Source organism: Aquarana catesbeiana, linkage group LG07 (assembly GCF_042186555.1).
Source record: "Aquarana catesbeiana isolate 2022-GZ linkage group LG07, ASM4218655v1, whole genome shotgun sequence".
In the NCBI taxonomy this organism is placed as follows: Eukaryota; Metazoa; Chordata; class Amphibia; order Anura; family Ranidae; genus Aquarana; species Aquarana catesbeiana.
Genome location: NC_133330.1, coordinates 323,524,486 through 323,530,190, shown reverse-complemented (window position 1 = coordinate 323,530,190; position 5,705 = coordinate 323,524,486). Strand labels below are relative to the sequence as shown.

At 46.3% G+C, this 5,705-nt stretch overlaps 1 pseudogene; it reads left to right on the top strand.

Moving 5' to 3' along the window:
• The first annotated feature begins 2,879 nt into the window (after positions 1-2,879).
• On the top strand, positions 2,880-2,998 carry LOC141103971 (U2 spliceosomal RNA; annotated as a pseudogene).
• Positions 2,999-5,705: the final 2,707 nt, after the last annotated feature.

The following is a 5,705-nucleotide window of genomic DNA, read 5'->3' as shown; positions in this document are numbered from 1 at the left end:
AAAACGTGGCGAGCGGAGCGCGCCCGCGAGGGGCCCTGTTGCAAAGTGGCATCTTACAATCAATAATTATACAGAAGAAGAGCTTGTCTGTAACATCACTTCCGTCACATTATGTCACGGTTTCACTGCTCCGTATTGTCGTGAAAACTTTTGGAACGCATATCGGCAAGTTACGCATGCGCAGTGTGAAATTTCTCAGCGGATCGTCACTTCCGTAGCCAAATGTGATCGCCATATGTGACGCAACACCCCTCTTAGGTAGTTGTTGCTGTAACAACTGTTACCCAATGATTTCCCTCCTATTCTTGTTCAGGTAACAACCCAAAATCTTGGATCTTTATCTCTTTCAGTCAAGGTGACATGGCCATCAAGACAAATAAGTGGTAAATCTCCTTACTGGGGCACACACTTTAATGATTTGCTACCTTAAAAACCGCTTCCGAACCAGCTGCCGGCATTATACTGCGGCAAGGTGGCTCGTTCCCGCAAATCGCCACAGCTGTACGTCGGCGCTGGAACTTGCTTTTTTGGGCGCGCGCACGCTCCTATTGGCCAGCGGGGGGAGACAATCAGCAGGTCCGGTGGACTCCATGTCCGCGGGCCACCCGTGATCGTTCCTGCAGTGACAAAACGGGGATCTGCTTGTGTAAACAAGGCAAATCTCCGTTCTCCGTTCTTCCATTCCGTTCTTCCTGCTGTGCAGGAAGATGGATCTGTGTGTTTCCCCAGTCACACAGTCCCCCCATACAGTTAGAACACACAGTGAGTGAACATATTTAACCCCTTGATCACCCCTGATATTAACCCCTTCCCCGCCAGTTTCATTAGTACAATAATAGTGCATATATCTAGCACTGATTACTAATAATCAATAATTAATAATAATAATAATAATTAATAATGTCACTGGTTCCCAAAACAGTGTCAAAAATGGCAGTTAGGTGTCCGATCTGTCTGCGGCAATGTCGCAGTCCCGCTAAAAATCACTGATCGCCGCCATTACTAGTAAAAAAAAATAAAAATAAACAAAAATGCCATAAATCTATTAATCTGTAGATGCGATAAATTTTGTGCAAACCAATTAATATATGCTTTTTGTGATTTTTTTTTTACCAAAAATATGTAGCAGAATACATATCTGCCTAAACGTGATGAATAAATTCGTTTTTTTACATTTTTTGGGGGGGAAATATTTTATAGCAGATAGAAAAAGATTTTGTTTTTTTTTTTCAAAATTGTCGCTCTTTTTTTGTTTATAGCGCAAAAAATAAAAACCGCAGAGGTGATAAAAACCGCAGATGCCACCAAAAGAAAGTTCTATTTGTGGGGAAAAAAAGGACATCAATTTTTTCTTTTTGGGTACAGCGTCGCATGACTGCGCAATTGTCAGTCAAAGCGACGCAGTGCCGTATCGCAAAAAATGGCATGGTCGGGAAGTGGGTAAATCCTTACGAGGCTCAAGTGGTTAAAGAAAATGCTTACCCCAGATAGTCTACTGCTTCAAGAAATAACCTTCAAAGTCATTTACCCTCATTAGATCTAGTAATAGAGCTGCAGTGGGATCATAGGAGATGCATCTAGAGTAGACCAAGCTATGAAAAGAGGAAAAAAGGGGGAAGGGAAAAACATTTTTTTTTTTGCTAGGTCTAATGAGGGCAAATTACTTTGAAGGTCTTTATTTCTTGGGGCAATATATTATCTGTGGTAAGCATGTAAGGGAATATGTCTGAAATATTTTACATTGGTGATATTTTTATGCATATTTATGTTATATGTTTATTTGATAGAATGGTATAACTTGCAACGGACAAATATATCCCCTGAAGAAGCCCAATGGGGCGAAACATGTCGGGACCTTGCCAATCATGTCAAACATGAACTGTATGAGATGATTTTCCAAACCTGCACTGCACACAAAAAAAATGCACAAGGGTATAAAATAGGACCAACTTCCAAAAAGGAAGGGCCTCAATCCCTGAACCTCTGGAGTGCAAGCTCCTGACAGGGTCAAGTCAATCTATGGCCTACCTAGGTCATAAGCCAGGTGGACCCCGTCTCTTAGGGACCTGCCGATGCTGAAGCTGGTCCTCCAAGTACTTGGTGAGGGCTTTCCTGAAGAGAGACCCCTGGTTGGGAAGAGGAAAAGAACCCAAGGGCCACAGATCATCTCACCAAAATCAGAGCAGACCCTGACAAACCTGAATCCTCAGTCCCTGTGCAAAAAAAAAAAAACAACACATGCTGTGTAAGTGCTATGTGCATTACATAAGGTCTTTGCGGCTGGTAAGAGAATTGATCTAAGCTGGCCAGAAGGCCTGCCCATGAAGTGTATGCAAAGAGGCAATATGACGTGTTCTAGTGCCAGTCAAACTCAGTGGGGTCCCAAACCCATAGTGTTTTTCTGGCACCCCTGGGAGCTCCTTGTGCCTCCCAGCTGTGCCTGGCCAGACAAATGCTGAAGCCAAATGTGTCAGAAAGGTGTTAGCACTTAGGAAGAGCCCTACCTTCAACCAGGGAAAAAGCCTGGTAAACCAGGCCACGATCAACCCAGGAGGAGAAGAACCCGCCCACTGTACCTACCTTATTACATCGGGAATTACTAACCGGCGCCCCCCTCAGCAAGAGGCACCAGCATTCTGTTCTCAAAAACTGATAAGAACAGATACTACAGTTGGTATTAACCAAAAGGCAGAGTTGGCCCATCTGAAACTGATATTTCAGTGTTTGGTGGATGCTGAAGAGTTAAACCACCCATCAGTCCTTTCTATCTCTCAGTAACTCTGTTGGTAAGATCTCCGCAATATGTTGCAGTGCATTTTATAAAGTGTTTTCTACTATAAGAAGGGGGGCAGGAGATGGAGAGGTAAATAAATAGTGATATCACTTCCTGGCCTTTTGGCTAAGATCAAGTGTAGTATCTGTTCTCAGCAGTGATCCAGTGGGGGCGCTGTGCTACTATCCTGGCCAAGGTTGGGGGTGGCAGTTATGCAAACCTGCTGGAGTGATGGGGGCTTAGAAGGTTAGTACCGGCTGGAACAGAAACTGGGGTGCCCACAGGCAGTTGGGGCATGGGAGTAATTCCCCCGGGGAAAGCTGGAAGAGCCCATTACCTCCTGATTTGAACGTTCTACCTTGTCTGGCCATGGGCTGGGAAGGCAGTGGGTCCGCGGTGCCTGTGCCCCCTGGGAGTGGTCGCACTAGGGGTGCTCTTAGTAACACTTGGTTGTGGGACCCCAACAGAACACATGATCACAGCACTAAATTTGCTTTCCCTTTATGCACTGCGCCTCATGGGCTGGGCCTTTTGGCTAAAGCCTGGGGCAATTTTTGTCTACCAGGCCTCAGGGCCCGGCCAGTGCACTATTTGGCACGTCCACTTTTTTATTTTTATTTTTCTCCTACTGTTTGCCACCTTCACTTTTGTGTGCGTTTTTCACAGATAAAGGGTGTGAGTCCTCGGGCTTACCCTCACGTCTAGGGGGGAGGATGTGTGGCCATCAGGTTCCTTCCTCCCCTGCCTCTGGGGGGTCTCTCTTTGGGATAGCTCCCCTTACTTAGTATTCGGGGATGGCTTCAACTGTCCCAGAAGAACAGGGTCTGCCAGACCTTCTGGCTTTCTGGTACAGTAAATATCTTCTAAATGTGCACCGTTTAGGAGATATTGACTTGTGAAGCCACCAGTGACGTCACCGGTGAATGCGCTCTGAAGGAACGGCATACCGTGCTGTTCCTTTGGAGCCCTGTGCCGCGAACAGTGGCTCCCACGTGCATGCGCGGGAGTGACATCATTGCAGCTCATCCAATCAAAGGACCAGAGCCCACCAACCCGGAAGGAAGACCGGGTAAAGATGGAAGATCTCTCAGAGGTGACAGTGCGCTGCTGGAGGGCTTCGTTTTAAGATAAATTGCACACAGGTACTAGCACATCATAAATTTTCCTTGCAGGTTTAAAAGAAAAAAAAAAAAATGCCGGCAGAAGTTGGCAAGCTTTTGCTGGGGGTTAGTGAGGAACAGGAAAGGGAGGTGTTACATCTGGGCATTTTAATGGACGTTAAAGAGGTTGTAAACGCTCTAAAAAAACAAAAAAACAAAAAAAACCTGCAAGACAAAGGCATAATGAGCTAGTATGCATTGCATACTAGCTCATTATGAAATACTTACCTTAGAACGAAGCTGTTGCAGCGGTCCCCGTACACTGCTGTGACCGGCAGCATGTCTCCCGGAGTTTTTTCCGGGTTCACTCCCCTCGCATGCACGGGTGCCACCGGTCACAGCACAGCTAGTGCGCACGGCTTTAATGCGCATGTGACGGTGACATTGGCACATGCGGATATAGTGAAAATCTCCTTATTGGCTAAGTTTAGGAGATATTCATGGTACCTACAGGTAAGCCTTATTATAGGCTTACCTGTAGGTAAAAGTGATAGTAAAGGGTTTACAACCACTTTAACACATGTAGATAGGTTAGGATGAGCACCACCAGATATGGTGTAGTCACCACCAGATATGGATGAGAACCACCAGATATGGATAAGCACCACCAGATATGGTGTATTTGCCAAAGCCACTCTAACCACTGCGCCTGACCCCCACCCTCACCCCCTGCTCTCACCACCTCTCCTATATGCCCCCACTTTACTCGCCACTGCACCAATGTATGCCTCAGAACTTGCTACCGCTGCACGTCTCAGAGCTCTCTGCCACTGCACTGATGCATGCAACAGAGCTCGCTGCCGCTGCACCAATGCATGCCTCAGATCTCTCTACCACAGCACTGATACATGCATCAGAGTTCTCTGCCACTGCACCAGCGCACTCTGCCACTGCAATAATGCATGCCTCAGGGCTCGCTGCCACTGCACCAATGCACGCCTCAGAACTTGCTACCACTGCATCAATACATGCCCCAGAGCTCGCTGCCACTGCACCAATGCATGCCTCAGCCCAGATAGCAAGGATAACTTGCTACAAATTTGTGGCAGTGTTGAATTGGAAGTCTGTTAATTTGCTGCACATTTCACTGGCAATTTGTAATCTTGCAGAGCACTTGAATCACAAATTCTAGTTGACACTTTGCCAATTTGTAGCAAAGTTGCATGGCAAGTCTCTAACAAGAGCAAAGTTGCAGTGGTGAGTCTACAGCAAGAGCTCTGCAAGTCTACAGCATGAAAATTCAGCCACAGTGACCCCTGTGGTGGGAGGACTATTGCACAACATAACTGAAGCAGAACTTACAGGAAACTTGCAGAATGTTTGCAAAGAAAGTTGATCTGAAGTCATGCAATGCGGACTTGCTGCAATTGTGCAACAACCTTGTGAAGCCCGGCAAGTCTAGCAATAGCTTAGCAAGTCATTTTCAAACTTGCAGCACAATTGCTCGCTATCTGGGAGAGCTCTCTACCACTGCACTGATGCATGCCTCAGAGCTCTCAGCCAGTGCACGGATGCATGCCCCAGCACTCGCAGCCACTGTAGCATTGCTCACTTTTGGGCTCTCCTTCGCTGCAGTGATGTGTTCTTCTGTAATAAGCCCATTTAACGAACTGGCACACTTTTGCTAGTGCACTTTAAGCGCAGATCTGTCCGATAGCAGTTTTGGTGCTACAAGTTCTGGCCCACTACTAATTCAGATTAAGTTACGTAATTTAAACTTCAATGGAAGGAAAACAATTACAGGGCCCGGACACATCACACCCAGAGATTAA